This window comes from Pinus tabuliformis, chromosome 8, assembly GCF_031772625.1.
Source record: "Pinus tabuliformis cultivar Carrire ecotype Pingquan chromosome 8, CPIR1, whole genome shotgun sequence".
NCBI classification, from domain to species: Eukaryota; Viridiplantae; Streptophyta; class Pinopsida; order Pinales; family Pinaceae; genus Pinus; species Pinus tabuliformis.
Window position 1 is genome coordinate 1721325673 of NC_142294.1, and position 25735 is coordinate 1721351407.

The window sequence follows — 25735 nt, forward strand, 5'->3', positions numbered from 1 at the left end:
AGTGGTGTTGGGAGTTGAGGCATATGGTAGAACAAGTCCAAAGGATGCATGTTTGTGACTGCCTACACTTTGTACAGAGCATTCAAAGCAATCTCGAGCAAGCCAATGATTTAGAGATTATGAATAGTGTTGTGTTTGTATACTAGTGATTCCACTGATCAATAAAGGTGTTGTATTATGTGGTCTACACAAAGTAGAGATCAATCGAATCTAGTTTGAAACAACATTGCAAAGGAAATAGAACTAAATGAAGTTTGGACTGGGTAGATGCAATCTTTATAAATGGACTCATGTATCTAACTATAAATCTAACAAATGTATAAGAGAGGTTATATATTGATTGTTGTGGAAAGTCAAGACCAATGCCAACTATGGATACCAATGCACTATAACACTATATCCCAATTAAACAAATTGTTCATCTAATTTCAAACCCAACACTCAAATTAACCATTCCTCTACCTTTTGAAGATTTGAATACATGCATATGTTCCAGCACTCTTGTGAACAGTACACCAGTGGTACATGACTCATTTGAGCAATTAACATGAGTATCATGTTTTCTTCTCTGTCATTGTTTTCCCAGTTGAATGACCCATATAATATATATGTGTGTGTGTGTATGTGTGTGTGTGTGTGTGTGTTCTTATGTGGCTATAATGAATTAACAAAACATAAAACTGTAGAACACACTCTACTATTCAAAAGTTAAAGGATATGAAGCACTTCTCATTCTTATTATGATCACTGCAACCAAGAAACAATTAACATATAATTCACACGCTGATAAGCAATGGTTGTAGGTACATGGCATATTGATGTTGTTTTTGACTTGTACAAAACACAGGGGATGGCTATAGTGGTGTTGGGAGTTGAGGCATATGGCAGAACAAGTCCAAAGGATGGTTGTTTGTGATTTCCTACACTATGTACAAAGCATTCAAAGCAATCTCAAGCAAACCAATGATTTAGAGATGAAGCATCATTGCAAAGGAAATATAGCAGCCAAAAAATCTTCGAATAAAATCTTTTCCCCTTACACGTATTCAATCATCGAGTTCAAGAAGTTCAAGACCCCGTGGACAATTATTCCTTCGAACCCTTGTGAACATAGGTTATATTGTACGTTTTAACCCCGTACAAAAATTACTTGCATACGAATTCTAAAACACATAAAATAAACAATGCAAGAGAATAACACATAAAACACATATCCATAAAGATTTTCCCCTGGATCCCATAACCGGGACTACAAGCTTGATTTTTCATTATGTTCCTTTCAATGTTCCAATACATATTTATACATGCCGAAGCATCCAATACCATGGACTGAAAACCATCGCATCCAAAACCATGGACCGAAAACCATCGCATCCAAAACCATGGACCGAAGACCATCGCGTCCAAAACCATGTGCGAAAAACATGCAGAAAACCATACGTAGGTCCGCCCAACCTAACATAGGGTCCAAAACCAAAATTTTCTGGGCCGCTGCCCTGAACCCCATAGAGTGGGGTTACCTATACCCCTCAAACCCCCTGTAACTCCCCTCGCTACACAATCGGCACAACGAAGGGGGGGCTCCACCCCCCGGTTAACTACATGGGCTAGTCGTGGAAAGAATATAACACAATCCAACATATATATATATAGCCAAATCTTCAAAGCTTTTTTTCATTTGAGGTTCCAAAATATATTAAGTATTTTAGGAACGATCGAGGATATGGAGATATCTCATCAATCAGGAACCCAGAACGAGGAGATGGTCCTTCCCCTTAGAATCCCCCTCATTGGGTCATTAGCTTGTTGGCTTCACCAAAAAAGGGAAGTCTTTGTTTTTTAGGAAAACTACACATTTTAACCAGTTGCTGCTGCCTACGCTACCACATCTGTTAGTAATTCATTCAGTTAAGATTTTTTTCATTTGAGGTAGGAGGTGGCCAGGCACATCAAGAGAGGGGTATCTAAATGGAGGAAGCCCACAACCCAAAACCCCCACAAAACTGAGAACCCACACAAAATTCACAACCCAAAACCCACACATAACCCACAACCAAAAACCCACAAAACTAAAAACCCACATAATACCCACAGAGTTGAAACTAAATTTCAAAAAATTAGCCAAAAGCCACATAGGTGAAGGTGTTTGAAAACACATACACATGCATAACAAAGGCACAATAATCCAATTCAGCTAAATGTGTTAAAAAACATAGGTATTCAGGTTGGTAGGACAGTGTCCTACCTTCTAGTCATCCAGTTGTTGTTTCATCAACTTTCTCCATGCCAGAAAGCCACAGGAACCCCATATGTCCCAAAAATCGTAGCTTAGACTACAAGAACCTGTAAAAACCTACAAGAAAGCATCAAAAATGGTTAGATATCCCCAAAACGGTAGGAAAAATGTGAAATTCAAGCTCACAAATTTACCTACAAACCTGAAAAATCCCTTCGGAGCATCAAAAATCCATGTCCAACACTAAGCTGATCCAAATCCGCCACAAGGAGGAATGCAGATGAATAACGAGCCCATACCACTAGATGGGGAAGAAAAAATAGTCGAAAAACAAGACAAAATGGATGAACACAACCGAACAACCTCCAACATGACCATCTTTGTTGCTCCATAAACCACTATCGTCATCACCGAAACCACTACCCACATCACTGAGGATTGTTATGGCAGTGACCGCCATTGGAGCAGCGGCGGGTAACTACCCGGCAAAGCAAACAAACAACAACATGACCCAAACATAAATGAACTGTGCAAAAGGCAAGCGACAAACACTATGTCGTTACAAACCCTAAACCCCAAGTTAACATGTTGAACCAGTGGCTATATACGAGCAACAGGTGGATGCATGCGGTGGAAACGTGTTGTACGACGGGCGAGGGTGCCATCGTGGCATTAGTGCCGCTTGACGTGGAGGTGGTAAAGCATTGGTGGCTCTCCCCTATCGAAGGAAAATTTGAATCAATCTAAGCATGGAAAGGTATAGCACCGAGATTCGCTTGCACTTCATTAGTGTAACAACAGTTTCTAACAAGCCCCGAGACTGGATCTGGGGATCTGTAACAATCCACAAGCAAAAGAGCATAATACAATGACATTGACGTAAATATACTAATGGCTATAAGCCCCACAATCCATCCTAACTGCGCAACACCCCATGGCACAACTAACACTGCTCTGATCAAAGTTGTGAGAATGTTAGCCACTGTGGTCCATAGCGTGCCTGCATACTCAAATATTATACGCAAGCTTCCAAAATTATTGGAAATCTTATAACAGCTATATAAGGAAGCAACTTATCAAATTTATCTTTGAATGAATTTATAATTTGGAAATGCATTATGCTCCTCATGTAGTGCAAGTTCCAAGCATCCAAACATATAGAGAAAAATTAGCAAAATCAACTACTAGCTTTGTTCCATATCCATTGGATGTCCTAATATGCAATCAACTTAAGCTCATTAAAATAAAATAATGGTGACACATTATCCCGACCATTAAACGATAGCCTTAACATATAAATGAGGAAAGCCCATTGGAAAGTTGAAACACCTTCTTTCACAAAAAGATTTTACATTAGAATCTGGACGATTTTCATTGCATCACTATGACCAAACTAGAAAACACTAACCTAGAAAATAAAAGATTACCGACCTGATAAATGACAAAAGTCTAAGAAGATGGTATAAAGTATTGAAAGGAGATGACACAATTCCGAATCGGGAGATATCTACTGTTTGGTTCCTCATTGGATAATGGTTGTTCACACTATTGTTCATGGCAGCTTCCATTGGCAATGTATGGACTCTCTTCTATAATATATATTTACAAAAATTGTTGAGTATGGAGTGAAACTTTATCATTGATTGAGATTGCGATGCAAAGTTATGAGGGAGGTTCAATGTTTCTATTCGAAAGATCACATATAGGATTCAGCTTGTCGATTCTACAGGTACAATCCTATACGCATTCGGTGACCTCCTATGATGGAAGGATATGTAGGGCCCTTGGTAATTTGTCCTTCAGAAGCTATGGACCTTAGAGAAGCTTGTCCTTGATAAATATCTGACATCCTTATTTAATATATTTAAAATTCATTATAATCGTCACTTTCGATTAATAAATGAATTTTAAACTCTAGCTTTCAAAAGGTAATGAATATTTAGACTTTAATCTTTGAAAGTTCTTGGGGATGTGTGATCTGAAATGGGATCCTTAAACTCTCTTAAAGCTACCCGAACTCTGTAAAAGCTCATACCGAAGTTTAAAGTCTTATGGATATCAAAGCCTATCAGAAATAACCTCTGAACAACTACAATTTGCAGCCAACACAGAGCAACGAGGACCTTCGGTCAAAGCGCATTGACCGGTGGCCCATGGGGACTGTGCATGGTGCAAAAATGGTAGTTAGGAGGCTCATACCAGAAAACGGAGGCTATTTCTAATGCACGATTAGTGCAAATCTCTGGGAAAAACCCCTCGAGAAGGAAAAACCCCAAGCGCACGGTCACAAGGAAAACCCGAAAACCATGGGAAAAGCGCTAAAGAGACAGGTGGGTCCCGCGCTCCAAAACTGGTTGAATATCGGAAGCGTTTTGGGAGGTAAGCGGGTTTGTCAGGAGAACGAGCGATGCCATACGGTGATTGACGCGTGTCCGGTGGATGAGAGAGAAAACCGCTCTCATCGCGGGCTAACGTTCAAGCAAGTCAACCACATGATAAGAGTGATAATCGTAGGATCTGGAGGCCCCAGATCTAACTGCGGAGATTGCGCCCAATGGGAAACCGGAATTGACGAAGAAAATAAGCTTCGGCGCATAAAGGTTGAAGTCTGATTGGACCGCTAAGTTGGCGGATGAATCATTTCACAGAGTAACCAAAGTAACGAACCATTTGAGGAAGAGCTGGCTTAGCTCGTGAGGAGACAAGTGGCCACCTCTCTATGAAGCGTTACAGTGATGATGATGCAGATCAAGGAATTCCGGCATAGAGGCAGGCGATCCGAAGAGCTGAGAGAGGAAACAAACAGTTGGGGAACGGAATGGTTCTAAGAGCCACGAACAGATAGAAAGTAAAAAAAAAAAAAAGAGAGAAAAAAAGGTACAGCAAGAAGACGCGGAATGCGTAGAGAGTCTGGGGAGTCAGTCGGAGGTCGAGTAGAAAAGCCAGAGAGCTCAATTGATAGCAGCATATTATTGTTGGAGTTGCTTGGAAGTCGAGCGACTCACAAAGGCATATAAAAGGTCGAGTGAAAGAGCTTAGGAAAGACAAAGCAGAGAGCCGCAAGCCAGAGCCAGAGCGAGTGCCAGAAGCGAGAGCTGAGAGCCAGAACCAGAGCCAGAGCCACAAAGCTAGAGCTAGAGTCAGAGCCACAGCCAAAGCAAGAGCCAGAGCCAGAGCCAAGAGCCAGAGCTAGAAAGCCAAAGAGCTCCAAGAGCCAAGGGATAAGATGGTGTTCTGAGCCCAATGTTCCTGTATAAAACATTGGAGTTAAGTGTAGGCACTTGTAAAAGAACTATTTCCATAATCCCAGAGAACCTAATCGAGTTGATTAGAGCTCAAGGAGATGTAGCCAAGGATATTAGGGTGAACTCCATATTATACTGTCATCTTATGTGTTTGTTTTTACTGCTGCTTTAACTACTGTTATATGCATTTATATGTCGGTTTAAGTACCTTCCCATATCAGCACAAACAACAAATTTTAAAGTAAATAGTCAGCTGAAAACAAATACAAGCATACACCCATATTTTCAAGCATTTCTTATTTCCGCATTGATTGACCAAATAGACTTGGGAAAATTTAAAGCTTTGGAAGTGGGAGAGGTTCTTGTAAGTTAGACAAGAAGCCTAAGAGCCCCATTTTCAGATCAGGTGGTATCAGAGCTTAAGATTGATTAACCCCACCTCCGAAGAAGGTTGTAACATAATGATTGATTGACAGGGAAAAGGTTGCTTGTCTAAAAGGTTCTTTAACAGTCAAGGATTGATTGCCTCATCGATTGTATGCTTGGTTGCAGACTGACTATTGTTTGAGTTTGCAGAGGTGAAGGGAAAGCTATTGATAGCTCAGTCCAAGAAGGACAAGAAGGAAGAAGGGTTGAAGGCATTCTTCTATCCCAGAGGAGCTCAGGGAAATCCTTGAAGCACAAAAGGTTGTTGTAAGAGGTTACTAGATAAGCTCTTTAATAATATTGTTTGAAGTTCTTTTGTGCATTTTGAAAATGACAACTTCTACAAGTGAGTTCTCAAAGTCTTCTTGCTCCCGAAGTTCCTTTAATAGAGACATGAAGCAAGACTTGTCCACCACGATGGATATGGTGAGAGAAATGTATGAGGATGGAAGGAAGAGCAGCATACTTAGAGAGCAGTTGAATTCCGTGGAGGAAGAGAAGCAGAAGCTTTCTGACAAATTGCAAGAAATGGAGAGGCAACTTCATATTGCAAGTATGAACCGGAAAAGGATGCATGAGCTGGAGTCACAACTCTTTGTTGCAAAAGAAGCCTTGGCCAAGTATCAGCTTGAAGAAGAGGTAAACCATTCCTGTTTGTCTTCAAATTCTTCTAAGAATGCTTATATTGGTTCTTTTGAAAAACATACCAGAGGCATAGGTTCCAAGCTAATGTCCAAGATGGGCTACGAAGGAAAAGGATTGGGCAAACATGCACAAGGTATTGTTGAGCCAATAATGGTTGAGGAAAGGCCTAAGTATTTGGGTCTTGGCTATGGACAGTCTTATGGAGAGAGTTCCAAAGCTGCCATGAAGGCCATTGAAATAGTTCCAAAAAGGAGTTTCATTGCAGGTCCTCTACTTTAGAAGTGTGAGGATTGTGTTCAGGAGGAATGCAATAGCTTGAAACATCATTCGCATGATGCAGGTGTTCAGAAGCACATACTTGAACCAGAGATTTGTGGAAACTCTGACAGCCTTGAAGAAAGTGATAGTGTTCCAAAGGGAGCTACTTCTTCATTTGTCTCACCTCCTCATGAAGATAATAAAGGTGAAAGAGGCAGGTATAAATCTGGTTCTAAACACATTCCTTTTGATTTTGAAAAGCATGGAAAAAGAATTGCATGTTCCTTTTGTGGTTTGGATAACCATTATGTTTCTAGATGTTGGAAGAGGATGGCCACATATAGGAAACTTTTGAAGGAAAGGAAGCAAGTAGCCAAAGGTCCACAGGACAAGGCAAATCATGTTGTCAAAAGGATGCACGTGTGTTGCACTTACTGCCATAAGCAAGGGCATATTGCTGAAAGGTGTTGGACTTTGAATCCAACGTTGCTTCCACCAAAGCTAAAGGAGAAGGTGGAAAAAGAAAATGGCAGGGATGGAAATAAAGATTCCAAGATTGATGTGGTTCAGGATGATTCACATATTGATGTTGATGTGCAAACAAAGGAGGGACCTTTGAAATGGATTGGTAAGAGATGGTTATAATTCTTATCCAATTAAGGCGGCATGTCTAGTGATGCATCTGTTTGCATTTCTTTGTGGAATAAATGCAAGTTGTAGGATCTTACCAAATGGTAAATAGAAAGAAGTTGAGTAGGAAACTCACTTTATTGTTGCAACAGTATGTTCATTTCAGCTTCGAAAGTACAGTGTACTTAAGCGAAAGTTGAAAGATGGAATGCATGCCTGAGCATGAGATGCATGTGATGCTGGCTTGGGAGAAGTTAACTTGGTTTCTAAAATGGAGATAAGGATGAAGTGTTTCATCTTTTGGAAAAGAGTCCTAAAGGTCTTTTTCCTACATGCTTGACTTGAAGGGTCATTTGTTGTAAAGGCATGTTTTATTGGCTTGTTATCTAGCTAATCATTTGTATGCAGATGTAAGACATGGAAGGGTTCACAAGATGTGAAATCTGTTTCTTTGTTGAAGCAGGAGTTAGCCCATGAAGTTGTTGTCTGTATGCCTATTGTTGTTAACAATTGTTGTTGGCAGCTTTTCAAATAGGTACAAATGAAAGTTTTGTGGAGCAGATGTACTTCACATTTGTTTGAGCCACCTTGGATCAAGGATCAAGGCAAAGAAGCTCAAACTACCTTCTGTAAACTTCACAGCAGAAGTTCTACATGAAGTCAAGGAGGAAAACCATTCTTCCCGAGACGACCAACCCATCCAAGAAGGAAAGTGGTCAGATATTTTGGCTCAGAGGCACTATGAAAAGGCAAGTGTAGGGAGGCTGAAAGAAGAGGGTGTTGCTACTCTCATTTACTGCTCATATTAGTATATCAGCCTTTTGGTGGAACAAAAGTTCTTTTAGTGGGAAGGCGTGATCCAAAATTGGATCCTTAAACTCTCTTAAAGCTAGCCGAACTCTGTAAAAGCTCATACCGAAGTTTAAAGTCTTATGGAGGTCGAAGCCTATCAGAAATAACCTCTGAACAACGACAATTTGCAGCTAGCACAAAGCAACAAGGACCTTCAGTCAAAGCGCATTGACCGATGGCCCATGGGGACTGTGCATGGCGCAAAAATGGCAGTTAGGAGACTCAGACCAGAAAACGGAGGCTGTTTCTGATGCCGCTAATCGCGCATCGCTGGGCAAAACCCCTTGAGAAGGAAAAGCCCCGAGCGCACGGTCACAAGGAAAACCCTAAAACTGTGGGAAAAGCGCTAAAGTGACAGGCGGGTCCCGCACTAAAAAACCGGCAGAATATCGGAAGCGTTTTGGGCGGTACGTGGGTTTGTCAAGAGAACGAGCAATGCCATACGGTGATTGACGCGTGTTCGGCGGATGAGAGAGAAAACTGCTCTCATCGCGGGCTAACGTCCGAGCAAGTCAACCGCGCGATAAGAGCGATAACCATAGGATCTGGAGGCCCCAGATCTAACGACAGAGATTGCACCCGATGGGAAACCAGATTCGACGGAGAAAATAAGCTTCGACACATAAAGGTTGAAGTCCGATTGGACCGCTGAGTTGGCGGATGAATCATTTCACAGAGTAACCGAAGTAACGAACCATTTGAGGAAGAGCTGGCTCAGCTTGTGAGGAGACAAGTGGCCACCTCTCTGTGAAGCGTTACAATGATGATGACGTAGAGCAGGGAATTCCAGCACAGAGGCAGGTGATCCAAAGAGCCGAGAGAGGAAACGAACAGTCGAGGAACAGAATGGTTCTAAGAGCCATGAACAGACAGAGAGTAAAAAAAAAGAGAGAAAAAAGGGTACAACTAGAAGATGCGAAATGCGCAAAGAGTATGGGGAGTCACTCGGAGGTTGAGTAGAAAAGCCAGAGAGCTCAATTGACAGCAGCATATTGTTGTTGGAGTTGCTTGGAAGTCGAGTGACTCACATAGGCATATAGAAGGCCGAGCGAAAGAGCTTAGGTAAGCCACAGTCAGATCCAAGAGCCAAAGCGAGCGCCAGAAGTGAAAGCTGAGAGCCAGAACCAGAGCCAGAGCTAGAGTCAGAGCCATAGCCAGAGCAAGAGCCAGAGCTAGAAAGCCAAAGAGCTCCAAGAGCCAAGGGATAAGATGGTGTTTTGAGCCCAATGTTCATGTATAAAACATTGGAGTTAAATGTAGGCACTTGTAAAAGAACTATTGCCATAATCCTAGAGAGCCTAATCGAGTTGATTAGAGCTCAAGGAGATGTAGCCCAAGATATCAGGGTGAACTCCATATTATACTGTCGTCTTATGTGTTTGTTTTTACTGCTGCTTTAACTACTGTCATATGCATTTATATGTCAATTTAAGTACCTTCCCATATCAGCACAAACAACAAATTTTAAAGTAAATAATCAACTGAAAACAAATACAAGCATACACCCATGTTTTCAAGCATTTCTTATTTCCGCATTGGTTGATCAAATAGACTTGGGAAAATTTAAAGCTTTGGAAATAGGAGAGGTTCTTGTAAGTTAGACAAGAAGCCTAAGAACCCCATTTTCAAATCGATGTGGCTCATTTATTTTCCAATTATTTCTAGTAAATATGTTTTAGAAAATTATCATATTCTTAAATTTAATTATTTAATTATTATATTTTATAAAATTATTACATTATTTCTCTTACATACATTTTTAATAAGTATAATGCACCCCTATCTCCATATTTAACAATGTTTATATTTTAAATTCTTTTGATTGGTTCAAGGGGTGATTTATACTTGGGTATGGGGAGAATTGTTGTCATGTGATGTTACATTTAAAAATTATAAAATAGTATTTACAATAACAAATTAAAAAAATAATAATAACAAAAAAACACTAATGTTAACTATAAATAATGGTGGAAGTCTCCAATCACTTATATCTAGCCTCTACGGAGAGGTATATCTCAAATAAATTAGATTATTTGAGAAGTTGGGCATTAAGATACAAAATCCAACAATACTTTAATTTCCACCTTAATTTTACATATACTTTATATATAAATAAAGTAATTGAAAATAAAGAAAAAAATTGTATTTTACTTTTTAATGTTAAAGAAATATGTAATTCTTTCCACATTACTATTTTACTTTTTAATATTGAGGAGATATGTAATTCTTTCACTACTTAATATGGAGTTGAGATGTTGTTAGGGTCCCACCCTAACCCTCTTATTTATGTAATGGGATCACGTCATAGTCAAGAGTCAATAAAGCCCATATTAATAATTGTAAGTGGTTAATCCGCAATTAATGACGGGACCACAGTTAGTTGCAAATGGGCCGTAGTATTAGATAGATGGTATTAATAAAACCCACGGTATTGGCCCATGGTGTTGCATGTATGAGTCATATATAAAGGATAGAGACTCCCTGCGAGGAGCATCGTGTCTTATTTTGTAATCGAGCTCTGCTCTATTGGAGGTTGCCCCCTCGAAGAGGCAAGTGAACATTACTCTCTGAATAATAAAATCATTGCTATTCTGTGTTCTGGGTATCTTTTCTTCGCATATTCTGTATTTGGGTATCATTTTGCAGGTTAAGAGCATAACAAGTGGTATCAGAGCACTTTCCAGGGCCGGTGGGATCTCCATTTCTTAGCAAAAAATTTTTTTTGGCTAGAGACGTGTTCCGGCGTCTTTAAACCACGGGATCTGTCGTTGAGCGCATAAACCTGCGGATTTGGGGAGGCATGCACGCAGGAAATACAAGAGGTGGTCATGTCTGTTGGACTCCCTTGTAACCCCTGTGGGTACCCCTTCGAGTAGTAGTGCATTAGACAGAACCGCACACGGACTGTCTTCCACGTACCCTCTGGGTATATCGGAAGCCCCCTAGGCTCCCTTGAAACCTCGCCATAGATAAACCGTCGGCCGTCTTGCGGCTACAGTACACCGAGAACAGCACTCGGAGAGATTACTCGCCCATACGATAGGGTAGTCGGGTTGTACGGCTAAGGGTACGGTCGATCCTCCTTAGTTAGAGCCCTGAAACATTGGGCCAAGTACTACTGCCAGACCCTTATGTATATTGCGATTTGTAGTACCTGACACTCCTCAAAACCATAGTTCCCTTTTCTATCGGGGGATCACACATCATCTCTTCCAAATCCGCTTGTGCAAAGGGGTGCAGCAGCAGCAGACATCAGTCCCGCAGTCTCGAGTTCAAAGATCAGCTATTCCGATCTATTAGATCCATCAAATCCGCAGAAGCAGTCTGTTCCGCCGCCCAGAGCTATCAGATCCGCCATTCAGATCTCTCAGATCGGAGTCGTTGTGAAGGGTTCGTATACCGGGGTATAATTTTCGCAGGACTTTTGGCCGCATTGACATTTTGAGGATTTGGCGACTGCAGTATTGATAAGGAAGAAGTCTGAGATCTTTCGGGGCGCTTATTTGTGATCTAGCCCATCAGAATCAGGACGACGAGCTGAGCACGGTGGTACCATTCACTTCTTAGTGAAATTTTTTTTTTAGGCGGTCCCAATTTAAAAAAAAATAAAAAAATCAGGTTGGTGTATGGTAGAAACTAGAGCTCAAGCGATGGCCAATGAAAGGATGGACAAACTTGAAGAATCAGTGCAAAACCTCCACATTCAGCTTAGCGGACTATGTAGCATGGTCAAGAAAATAGTCCCGAAGGGCAAGGAGCAAGCCAACGAGGAGGCGTATAATGGAAATGAACACAATGAGGGTGAGTCTAGCCACTCTCCTCACGTCTGGCACACCCACCAACAACCCAGTCAGCGACCTCCCAAGTTGGATATGCATAAATTTGACGGTTCTCACCCATCGGCATGGATAGCACAAATGGAGCAGTATTTCAAACTGAATCACATCTTCGATGATGAAACTCAGCTTATGTTGGGGAGCATGTACTTGGACAATGAAAGGTGGCAATGGTAGGAATGGCATCAACGTTGCACTAGACCTTTTAGGACTTGGACCAAATTCACCAAAGCTCTTCAAGACCGCTTTGACCAGGAATCATCGTTTTTTGGGTCGTCTTACTAAGCTCCGACAGACTGGTACACTGGATGAATATATTACAGCTTTTGAAGCCTTAGCCTTCCGCACTTGGGGTCTCTCAGATGTGTTCTACACAGAATGTTTTATCAGCGGTCTTAAAGAAGCTATCAAAGCCCAAGTCCTACTGCACCACCCTCCCACATGGACGGAGGCTTGCAAGGTAGCTCGTAACGTGGAACGTGCATTAGCAGCCCAATACAGTCGCCCAAATTTCTCAGCTAAAGGTCACCCCCCATAGGCTCACAACACGACTCAAACACTTAAGGTCCAAAAGGTGTCACCTGCGGAAATGACCGAAAGAAGAAAGCAAGGCCTATGTTACTATTGTGATGAAAAATACTCCCCAGGCCATAAATGCAAGGAGCCCAAATTTTTTCAAATTGATGCCACTAACTACAGCTCAACAGAGGAAGATCCACCACTTGAGGAACATGAGCCGCTAGAAGAAGATAACCAAAAGGACAATGTCTCTGACGAACCAGTTATTTCGTTGCATGCTTTGGCAGGGATTTCTTCCCCTCAAACTCTCAAAATCAGAGGTTTTATTAAACATCGCCCAGTAGTAGTCTTGATTGATAGTGGAAGTACACATAATTTCATCCATCAAAAAGTCGCAAAAGCAGTGCATTGTTTTGTACGAGCAGTTTCTAACTTCCAAGTACAAATTGCGGATGGAGGCACAATGAAATGTGAAGGCCACTGTGAAAATGTCAAACTTCAAATGGGGGATGATCAGTTGAAAACCCACATGTTTGCCATACACATGGGGGGTTGCGACATTGTCCTCAGCGCTGAATGGCTCCGCACTCCTGGGCCAATCACAATGGATTTCAAGGAGTTATATATGAGTTTTAAGCAGAACAACTACACACATACCCTCCGTGGACTCCAGGCGGGAGCCCCCTCTATCATCAGCTCGCATAGGATGGAAAAATTGTTAAAAAAGGGCAATCATGGAGTTGTAGCTCAATTTAATTCCATCTAGGCAGTCGAAACCAAGCCTCTGCCAATTCATCCTTAGATGCAACAGATTTTAAATAACCATCTGCTGGTCTTTGACAAGCCTCATGAGCTTCCACCCTCGCGAGGGGAACATGATCATAGCATCACCTTGGTTCCAGGGGCCCAACACCCAAATGTGCGCCCATACAGATATCCGTTCACCCAAAAGAATGAAATAGAAAAAATAATCAAGGAACTTTTGGAAGCAGGTGTCATTCGTCCCAACATTAGTCCTTATTCATCCCCAGTGGTCATGGTGCTCAAGAAAGACGGGGAGTGGCGGATGTGTCCTGACTTCAGGGCCCTTAATAAGTTGACAGTAAAAGATAAATTTCCCATCCCGGTGGTTGATGATTTGCTGGATGAACTCAATGGGGCTCAATTCTTCACTAAGCTGGATCTTCGCTCAGCCTACCACCAAATTCGCATGAAGGAAGTCGACATTCCCAAGACTACTTTCAGAACTCATGAAGGCCATTATGAATTCCTGGTCATGCCATTTGGTAATTGTAATGCCCCATCTACTTTTCAGAGCCTTATGAACCACATTCTCAAACCATATCTCAGGAAATTTGTCCTTGTCTTCTTCGATGACATCCTCATCTATAGTTGCACTTGGGCCGCACATCTTCAGCATGTAGATCTACTCTTGCAACTGCTCCGAAAGCATAAATTATTTGTCAAGATGTCCAAGTGTTCGTTTGGCATGGCAGAAGTAGAGTATTTGGGCCACATTGTGGGGCGTGAAGGTGTCAAGGTGGACCCCAAAAATATCCAGGCAATGCAGGAATGGCCTCAACCTAAGACCTTGAAGAGCTTGAGAGGATTTTTGGGTCTCACAGGCTATTATCGTAAATTTGTCCGCAACTATGGTCGCATAGCAAAGCCCCTCACCCAACTCCTAAAGAAAAATTCATTCTTCTGGAATGAGGAAGCACAGCAGGCCTTTACAGATCTAAAAAATGCCATGTGTTCCACTCCAGTCTTAGCACTACCTGACTTCACCAAATCTTTTGTAATTGAATGTGATGCTTCGGGTACAGGTATTGGGGTGGTCTTAATGCAGGAAGGGAGACCTTTGGCCTTCACAAGCCAACAAGTAAGTGGGAGGAATCTGGGCCAATCTACCTACGAGAAGGAAATGATGGCCATCTTACATGCAGTTGAGACCTGGCGACCTTACTTATTGGGGCGACGTTTTCAAATCCGCACAGATCATCACAGTCTTAAATATTTTTTGGAGCAACGCCTATCCTCCCCACAACAAAATAAATGGCTCGCCAAAATGCTGGGATATGATTATGAGATCATTTACAAGAAAGGGAAAGACAATAGTGTAGCAGATGCATTATCTCGCCAATTTGAGGAGGAAAGTACTCTGCTAGCAATTTCCCTCCCCATTCCAGAATGGATTGAAGAGGCTCGCAGGGAATGGTTTTCACACCCTGGGCTCTCCCAACTCATTTCTCAATTGCAGGTAAATCCAAATTCCACCAAGGGCTACTCGTGGCAGGATGATATTCTTCGCTACAAGGACAGAGTCGTAATATCACCAACATCCACCCTCAAAAGTCGCATTTTGGCGTAATTGCACTCATCTCCCATTGCAGGACATTCGGGCTTTCAGAAGACGTATGCTCACACCAGAAGATCATTTTTTTCGACAGGCATGAAAAAGGACATCCTTACTTTCGTAGCAGAATGCGATGTCTTTCAACGCCACAAAGGGGAAACCGTCAACACACCAGGCACATTACAACCATTGCCCATTCCGGCATCAATTTGGACGGAGGTTTCTATGGATTTCATTACAGGTCTTCCAAAGTCAGGGAACAAGTCAGTCATCATGGTGGTTGTGGACCGGCTGTCAAAGTATCCTCATTTCTGCGCCCTACCACACCCGTTTACACCAACTTTGGTCGCTCAATCTTTCATGGATCAGATCTTCAAATCGCATGGCATGCCCACTTCTATTGTGTCCGATCGCGACCCGATATTCACCAGTAATTTTTGGCAGGAACTCTTCAGGATACAAGGCACTCAACTAAAACTCAGTACTTCCTATCATCCGCAAACAGATGGTCAAACCGAAGCCGTTAACAAATGTCTAGAAACCTACCTTAGGTGTTTCACTTCAGAAAAGCAACACCTTTGGGTATATTGGTTACCTCTGGCTGAATGGTGGTATAACACCAACTATCATGCCACCACCAAAATGACTCCCTATGAAGCAGTATATGGTCAACTCCCGCCTTCACCTACTTCATATCTCAAGGGGTGCTCAAAAGTACAAGCAGTGGATCAACTCCTACAACACCGCGCAACCATGCTCGCCCATCTTCGAGAGAATCTTCATCAAGTTCAGAACCGCATGAAGCAACAGGTAGACCAGCATCGCTCAGAGAACCAATTTCAAGAAGGGGATCAGGTCTTTTTACGGCTACAACCATATAAGCAAACATCACTCAAAGACAAGGGGTGTCAGAAACTATCTCCCAAATTCTACGGACCATATCAAGTACTTCAGCGCATTGGAGAAGTGGCTTACAAGTTGGCCTTGCCACCTACTGCAAAAATCCATCCAGTTTTCCATGTCTCATGCCTCAAGAAATTGATTGGGAACAATTGCAGAATTCAGACCAGTCTACCTGAATTAGACGAAGAAGGGTCCATCTGGCTTCAACCCGAACAGGTCCTAGACACACGAGACAAGCAACTACGCGGCCGCATGATTAAGGAAGTCCTCGTCAAATGGAAAGACACCTCTCCGGAAGATGCAACTTGGGAGCCAGCCACTATTCTTCAGCAGTTTCCGCAGCTTCAGCCTTGAGGACAAGGCTTGTCTTAAGGGGGAGGGCATGTTAGGGTCCCACCCTAACCCCCTTATTTATGTAATGGGATCACGTCGTAGTCAAGAGTCAATAAAGCCCATATTAATAATTGTAAGTGGTTAATCCGCAATTAATGACGGGACCACAGTTAGTTGCAAATGGGCCGTAGTATTAGATAGATGGTATTAATAAAACCCATGGTATTGGCCCGTGGTGTTGCATGTATGAGTCATATATAAAGGATAGAGACTCCCTACGAGGAGCACCGTGTCTTATTTTGTAATCGAGCTCTGCTCTATTGGAGGTTGCCCCCTCGAAGAGGCAAGTGAGCATTACTCTCTGAATAATAAAATCATTGCTATTCTGTGTTCTGGGTATCTTTTCTTCGCATATTCTGTATTTGGGTATCATTTTGCAGGTTAAGAGCATAACAGATGCTCCATGATATGTAAATTTGTAATTCATTCTATGTTTAGTCGACATGTAATAGTTAAAACAAAAATATATTCAGAACACAAATATTTATTGTTACTCATACATAAGATATTTCAATGTTCATAAGAAATAACAAAATAATTTAAATTTAATTTTTTCTTATATTATCATTTTTTATTGTAAGGAGTATGTGTCATTTATTTCATTTTTAATATGGAATTGATATATAACATTTAAAAAAATATTAATAACCAAAAATGTAAGTTATATATAGAGAGAATTATTATTCTATTAATAGGCTCTTTAGGGAGATTCTTCTAAGTTGCCACTTTCCACTCTACTGCACCATCAAATCTATTGTTAGACGATTGAGAGTTCTTCCACCCTTAGATCTCACTGTTTTAATTGTCAACCAAATCTTGATTTGTCTAACCGTTCAACTTATTAATCTTTAAAATAATAATTATAACCAATAAACATCTCTCCATGGCGAGTTTCCGCAAACAAAGGGACCAACGGGGACACAGATCTCCCTTCTTAGGGGCTTCACCATTTTTGGATTTTTCATAAGGTTTTTTCCTTAAAAAAATTCCTTTAGTACCACCCAAAACATGTTTCGATCCTTGCAAGTGAATGTGGCATTATCCTCTATCTACAACACTGTAGGAGTGGGAGGGGTCATTACGCATGAAGTCGAGGTGCCTTTGCGTGTATCAACCATGATGCTATCCTTCTTTGAGTTGGGAGCTCATGATGCTCCCTTTATGTTCCTCTAGACCTCCTCCAAACCTCAACATGTCTGACCACTTTTTTTCCTTTGCTTGGGGCTACAATTGCTAGAATACGTTCAAAATGATGGAGTTTACCAAAATAATTCAATGAAAACCGTGAAAATAATGTGTGAGCCACTCCTCTTTCTTTCAATTCCCAATTACATTATATTTTAACAATTACTCATTCTTAGTATTCTCATCTCCATATGTGTGTGTGTGTGTGTGAATAATAAAATATTTTTACAGTGATGGGAAAGGATGAAGTTAAATGTTGCTAATAATAAAATATGTTTATAATTATGGGAAAGGATAAAGTTAAATGTGGCTAATGCATATTCAAAGAACATAATATGGAAATATAAATAATATTCAATTCAGATGTAAAGTTGTTGTCTTATTCATGAAAAAAATTATAGGCAAGTGTGCTCATAATCAATATTTAATTAAATATTTGTATAATATTTGTATTTGTATTAAGTAATAGATATTTTGAATCTAGGTATTTAAATTAAATAATTTATTTAAAATAAAAATGTAATTATTTTGTTATAACTAAATGTTTTGATATTTTCAAATTGTATACAAGAGCCATATTTTTCTAGAGATATGAATACTGTTATTTGATTGTATGAGGGATGAGTATAATGGAGACTTTGAATTGTGGTATTTATATTAAATATTTTACTTAAAATAAAAATGCACATTAAATACTTTACTGAAATTTAGATTGTTAATTTTAGAATTATTAAAGTATTATTAAATTCTTTTATTTTTCAAAGTGATTAACGTTAATTATTTCATTATAACTAAATTTTTTGATATTTTCAAAATGTTTAACCATAGATTGTGTTAAAACTATTTTTTTTGGATTTACTATACCTGAATGTTGTTCTATGTTACGCTTGAGAGGTTTAATTTTTTGGATTTACTTACACTTGAATGTGGTTCCATGTTAAAATATACACGAGAGGTTTATGGGAGTTTTCATTTTTTTGGATTTAATGATACTTGAATGTGGTTCTATGTTAAAATATACATGAGAGGTTTATGGGAGTTTTTAGTGAAAAAGGCATTCCTCTCGAGGGAACAGAAAAAGTGTATAAAAATGAGATATTCCTTAATTTATTTTGGTGGGGAGATTTTCAAATAAAAAGTTCTTCCTCTCAATTTTATATCAAAAACACTATACCATCTAGCATACTTTTTATATTAAAAAAACTAATGTCACATAAAAAATAGTAATAAAATATATATATATATATATATATATAATACCACATTCAAGCCTCAATATGTCAAATATATTTTTATATTAAAAGATACAAATTCACACTTTACTCTCCTATGTATACCTTTGAAACTAGAATTAAAAATGACAAATATCCTACATTATTTGAAATTGTAAAGTGTTGTTTTTCAAAGTTCTAGTGTCTATCAACTTAGTTTTTTATTTTCTTTGATGCTTTAGAATTTTGTAAGTTGGAATAATGTTATTTATTTGAAAGTCCAATTTTTGTTACCTTGGCTATATAATTTTTTTTAAGGCACTATCTAATCCATTTGTGCTTATTGGCTAGAACGATAAGGATTTGTATTCAGTTCACCCCATTCTACTATGTTACCTTTATGCTAGTCCTACTATAAGCCTCAGTGAGCTTGATATTGGGCTACCCCACCCTAGGCTCATATAATAATTTTATTGGTTTTGGTAAGATCTTAGTAATGTATAGCCATTACTCATTCATGATTCCAATCTACAATTTTTGACTTAAGAACCATAGTCCATAGAACTTATGTGATTCTTAGCGTTCATTTCTTATCACCAAGGTGAAGGGGTTAATATTGTGTACTAATACTAGAATGAACATAGCACATACTTTACTTGATATTAGACATACAATTATGTTACAACTTTTTTTTTAATCCACCATGATTGGACACCCACCTAGACCCTAGGTGTAAGGTCCTTGGAGCTGCGGTGTGGTTGGGCGCCGGGCGACCGTGCACGAGCACGCGACAGGCGTGTGACGGGCGGGTGCGACGAACCGAGCGTGCGGAGAAAATGTTACGTTTTTGCAAGCTCCTTGCGACGAAACCTGCGACACTTGGGAAATAATGCGATGGATGAACAGAGGTTTATACCATGGTTTGAAGGGCTGTGCAAGGGGTTGCCCGACCTATGGGAGAGCCCAAGGCCGACTTGAGTATGGCGTGCAAGAGGGGTGTGTGGGCAGTCGGCTGGGCAGCCCACCCACACACTAAAACATGTATATATGCTTGAGCGTTGGAGCTCATAACTCATCAACGCAGATCACTCTATCTTCGCTCTTGGAGGAGAGTTCTAGTGCGCAGTTTCAAGAGGAGGATGAGTGCATACCTCATGCGCTCCTCTTGGTGAGTCGCACTTGGTGAGAGCGCTCTTGGTGAGAGGTCGATGCGTTGGGCAAGGCGTGCCCGGGTGTATTGTGCAGAGGCGTTTGTGCGGCGACTTGGCGTGGGTGTCTTGGCGACTCAGGTGAGCGTCCGCCCACCGTGTAAGTGTGCACGAAGGTGAGACGGAGGTTGGAACCGGAAGTTGTTGAGTTGGGCAGGCGGTACTACGTGTTGTGCACACGATTTGGGCATTTGTCAAGAGTTGGCAAGCGGGACTGCGTGTGGGCAGGGATACACGGTTTGGGCATTTGCGACCAAATGAAGAGCGAACCGGCAAAGACGTGCGACGAGGTGAACGACGGGTTGGAGAGTCATGCGGCGACTGTGCGGAGGTGCCGACGAGCTGGGCAACCGAGTTTGCCGAAGTTGTGAAAATTTGGCTAAGTGTAAATTTGGGGTTTCCCAAGGACTTAGTCTGTACATTGTAAAAATGATGATTATATAATATATTGATTCGGGCAGACTCACATTACGGGGAGTTGCCCCTCCCCTTTATACTGTTGCAATTGTTGTCGTTCTTGTTATAATTGCTATGGATAATGAATGAGTATGGGCTTCATTGGTATAAAGGATAAATGTATGTTTACTTGGTTGCGAAACACAAGCTAAGTAATGTTAAAGTGAAAGTAGGCGTAGTCCACGAACATAAGTATTGGTGAAAAGAAAGTGTTCGGTGGTGCCACACCTCGCTATAAGCGGTTGGAAGACTACCACAGGTGTAGGGGCGTGACAATTGGTATCAGAGTAAGGTTTGCTCGTGAAGGTTTGAAGCTGATACACAACTTGACAATTGGTATCATAGCTCGGTTGGAGCTGGTGAGCAGGGTTGCTCGTGACGAAGTGACAGTGGAAGCAGGTACTTGCAGGTGAAGGAAGCTAGTTTCACATACAAGTGAGACAAGGGCCGGTTCATGGTTGCAGGGAACTTGGTGAAGCTGGTGAACGGTTTAGCAGAGGTGAAGCTTAGTGCTTGAGCCAAGCTAAACGACAAGGCATGGCAAGTTTGGGAGAAGGTGAAGGGAAGCTCTTGCTTACCTTATACAGGTTGAAGAGGTTGAAGGAAGAGAAGCCCCAGATCCGAAAGGAACTTGAAGTCTTGGAGAAGACTGTTGAAGATGAACTTCTTCAACTTGGTTGGACAATGCAGCAAGATGAAGTTGCAGATTGTGCTGACCAGGAAGCGGAAGTTGTGATGATTGAGGATGTTGCAGACATGACCATGATGGAGGATGAACTTGAGGATGATCAAGTTGGACCAGGATCGTGCAGTTTGCAGACATGGATGAATGAGGAAGAGCCTCATGATGATGATGAAGAACAAGGATTGTTGATTGTTGCAGGACTTGTTGGGGTTGTTTGTGACCTTATGGTAGAAGGTACAAAGGCCCTTGACAAGGGAGGAACATGATGATCATTGTGGATGAATGGGTCATGCTTTAGCCACATGGCTAAGTGCCCGGCATGACTCATGGACAGATTGGAGGGCACACTCTTGGGTGGACTTCTCATGGCCGAGACCAAGAGATAGTCTTGGTGGACACTTTGGTGGAGGAGCTATGATGGAGGGACTCATGACATGATGATATGGTTGGGTGACCGAGTTCACTAAACCGAAGATTGTAGACTTGGATGAGGATGACCGATTGTTGTGATGGGTCTACTTGGTTGGACTACATGGGCAACTTAGTCATGGACATCAGGTTGGAGGCATGGAGCATGGCAGTCTTATGCAGGGACATTGTGTGGGAGCACTTGTAGAGGTGTCATGGACATCCAAGGAAGAGTGCCAAGGCAGGGATGTTGTGCAGATGGATTTGCTGGTGTGACATGGAGACTTATTACTTATGAGTTGATGGAGAGGTTGTGCACTCTTGTACAACAAGACCATGGACTTGGATGGAGTTGTGAGCAGATTATGGAGCATTCCTACTACATGGAGATGTTGGTTGGAGATGACTCGTGGAGCTCATGATGATATGAGATTGTTGTGACTTTTAGGGACTTCTTATATGGTGGACTTAGAGGATCTAATGCATTGAGAAGCTGAGGTCAGGAGACTTTGATGCAGTATGGGATGCATACTTCCAAAGTACATGTATGGGCATGGCTTGGAAGAGTGACTTGATGTAGAGGATCGATATGAGACACTTTGGAGTGATGGAGTTACGATGATGATGATGCCTTGACTTGGGCATGGGTTGAGCCGAGACTCAACTACTTTGGACAACATGTTGCAGATGAGATGAGGACTACTTCATGGACCTGAGCATGGCTTACACTTGTATGGAGATGGATTCTTGATCGAGTTGAGGATGTGACAGGATGCTTTGAGGAACAACTGATGGTGGCATGAGGATGTGCATTCTCATGATTGAGCGTGACAGTTGGACTGGCCATCCGACTAGTTCAAACATGAGGGAGCTCAATGTGCAGAGATGTGTTAGCATTGTGTTGGAGTATCATGGCAGCAGTTCACATGATGACACATGATGAGGTCGACACGGGATGTTGCAGTGGACATGTAGCTTGGATGGAGGGACCAACCTTCCATGGTGGGGCAACATGTGGAGATTGTGACAGGGTGGTCGATGATCATGGATTGAGATGATCTCTGATGTATGACATACCGATGAGGTGTATACCTTGGTATGGTGATCTTGGTGACAGATGGTTGCCGGGGCGAGACATGATGGAGACGGTGGTTCTACATATGTTGCGATGATGGTTGCAGTATGTGGAGGAGTTGACATCATGGATATTGATGATCTTGGTGGATGGTTACCGAGATGGTATGTTGTCGAGGATGACAACGATTTCAGGTGGAGGAGGATGTAAGGTCCTTGGAGCTGCGGTGCGGTTGGGCGCCGGGCGACCGTGCACGAGCGCGCGACGGGCGTGCGACGGTGCGACGGGCGGGTGCGACGAACCGGGCGTGCGGAGAAAATGCGACGTTTCTGCGAGCTCCTTGCGACGAAACCTGCGACACTTGGGAAATAATGCGATGGATGAACAGTGGTTTATACCATGGTTTGAAGGGCTGTGCAAGGGGTTGGCCGACCTATGGGAGAGCCCAAGGCCGACTTGAGTATGGCGTGCAAGAGGGGTGTGTGGGCAGTCGGCTGGGCAGCCCACCCACACACTAAAACATGTATATATGCTTGAGCGTTGGAGCTCATAACTCATCAATGCAGATCACTCTATCTTCGCTCTTGGAGGAGAGTTCTAGTGCGCAGTTTCAAGAGGAGGATGAGCGCATACCTCATGCGCTCCTCTTGGTGAGTCGCACTTGGTGAGAGCGCTCTTGGTGAGAGGTCGATGCGTTAGGCAAGGCGTGTCCGGGTGTATTGTGCGGAGGCGTTTGTGCGGCGACTTGGCGTGGGTGTCTTGGCGACTCGGGTGAGCGTTCGTCCACCGTGCAAGTGCGCACGAAGGTGAGACGGAGGTTGGAACCAGAGGTCGTTGAGTTGGGCAGGCGGTACTACGTGTTGTGCACACGATTTGGGCGTCTGTCAAGAGTTGGCAAGCGGGACTGCGTGTGGGCAGGGATACACGGTTTGAGGGTTTGCGACCAAACGAAGAGCGAACCGGCGAAGACGTGCGATGAGGTGAACGACGGGTTGGAGAGTCGTGCGGCGACCGTGCGGAGGTGCCGACGAGATGGGCAACCGAGTTTGCCGAAGTTGTGAAAATTTGGCTAAGTGTAAATTTGGGGTTTCCCAAGGACTTAGTCTGTACATTGTAAAAATGATGATTATATAATATATTGATTCGGGAAGACTCACATTACGGGGAGTTGCCCCTCCCCTTTATACTGTTGCAATTGTTGTCGTTCTTGTTATAATTGCTATGGATAATGAATGAGTATGGGCTTCATTGGTATAAAGGATAAATTTATGTTTATTTGGTTGCGAAACACAAGCTAAGTAATGTTAAAGTGAAAGTAGGCGTAGTCCACGAACATAAGTATTGGTGAAAAGAAAGTGTTCGGTGGTGCCGCACCTCGCTATAAGTGGTTGGAAGACTATCCCAGGTGTAGGGGCATGACACTAGGCCTTTCCTCTACTGTAAATGACAACTATAACCGCAAGAGGATTTACTGTGATATTTTCAATCAGAGATGGCTCGATCCATGGGTTTAATTCTTTTGGCAACGCTATGGTTTTTTTCTATTTACTACCCTTACTTTATAAGGTTGAACTACCCTTCAATGTTTATTAACGCAACCTTTCTTTGGATAATATAATTTCTGGTCGGATATCACCATTGGGCGCGTATCTTCCGAGGTTTTCATGGATAAATCCTTCTGATCTTTATTATAAACTTATTTAAGTCGATGCATGACTGTATATTTGAAAGGTGTGTTTCCTTAAGCTTAGAATTTATTTGGTACGTAATACAAGTTCCACCGCACCAAGTCCCAAAAGCGCAAGACACTTTACACCCGGAAGGACTAGCTGCCAATCCCTCTAGACCAGCTCACTGAATGTCATGTGCGCATCACATGGGTGCCCATTCATGGTTTTCTTGATACCTTTGGATGGCTAGGATGGATCGAATCGATCCAACGGTGGGACTGGAAAGAACTCGAACCCTAAACTGTTAATCCAAGTTCCCTCTTACCATTTGGGAGATGGGCTATACTCTGCGCGGCACACAGTGAACCCAGAAGCATCTTAACAGGTTTTTGGTGAGCTACGTTGCTTACTATAGCAGGAAGGCCTCACATTATGGTGCTAGAACCTTCCTTGCATCATCAATGTCACACTGGAATGACACTGTCATAGGCCCGAAGGAAATAGTTAGCAGTTGGTTTCTTTTTCATCCCAATTGGTGCGGCTACCTCCTCCTCACTTAATTTTTATTCTCGTGCTTGACCTGATTACTTTAGGTATGGTTCCATTTACCAATCTGGAGATTTGTCTTGGAGAGGCCGTCGGTACTTGGCGTGGGTGTACAGGTACTCCCGAATTCACAATTCAAATTTCTATTGAATATATTTTAGTTGTACCTATTTTTCACCACTAACGGTTTTCTGACTCTTACAGAAAGGACAGAGGTGTTAACCAAGCCCCTCTTTTCACCAGGTAACCTCTGTGTTTTCTACAGTTTCATTTTCTCTTCCTATAGCTCGTAATCCGTTTTTGTGATGCAATTTCTCTTCTGTCATATTCATGGTTGCAGGAATTGTCATTCACATGTCTGCATAGTCATCTCCGTTCGAAGTCAATCCAGAGTCAGCACTTCCTTCGGCCTACTAACCTTTTTCTACTTGTTCAGGTCAGTTCTGCCCTCCTCTACTTTTGGAAAAGGTTATGCGGTTTAGGCGGACTGAGTTCTTTCTTAATTTTTTTGCTTCACAGTTCAATTTCTCTGCTGGCTCATATAGCCATGGAACTAGATACCATGCCTCCTATGTATATTAAATTGTCGTATTTTTGCATATTAATAGGTTTAGGCAAGGGATTGATTATATACCTCACCATGATGTGCGACATTATTTTTTATATTTCTGAGTTTTGTAAATTCGGACGAGATTTTTATCTCAGCTTTCTTTTCTGTAAAATGTATATATTTGATTTAATGGAATTATAAAAAATGTCTTTGAGATAGACATTTTATGTATTCGCTCCTATTTTTTCCATCTCCGTTTGATCTCTCCACCTCCACTTCCACTTCCACTTCCATCTCCACACGCGTTTTGGTTCTTTTTCCCTCCAAATAATTAGGGTTCAGGACTGACCATTTCGAATCCCGACTCCATGATCCATGGCTTATAAAGAAGAATAATGGCATTATGTGAATAAAATTGGAAATAAATAACTATTTTTCTTTT

The 25735-nt window shown here is 41.8% G+C and overlaps 1 long non-coding RNA gene and 1 pseudogene across 1 annotated transcript; one reads left to right on the forward strand and one right to left on the reverse strand.

The window, feature by feature from the left end:
* The window catches only part of LOC149242939 (amino acid permease 3-like), a 35811-nt pseudogene extending 32007 nt beyond the window's left edge, over positions 1-3804 (reverse strand).
* A 20500-nt stretch (positions 3805-24304) lies between these two features.
* On the forward strand, positions 24305-25511 carry LOC149242940 (uncharacterized). Its single transcript, XR_016245750.1, has 3 exons — positions 24305-24859; positions 24948-24986; positions 25084-25511. It is a non-coding gene; the product is annotated as an uncharacterized LOC149242940 (long non-coding RNA).
* The last annotated feature ends 224 nt before the right edge of the window (positions 25512-25735 follow it).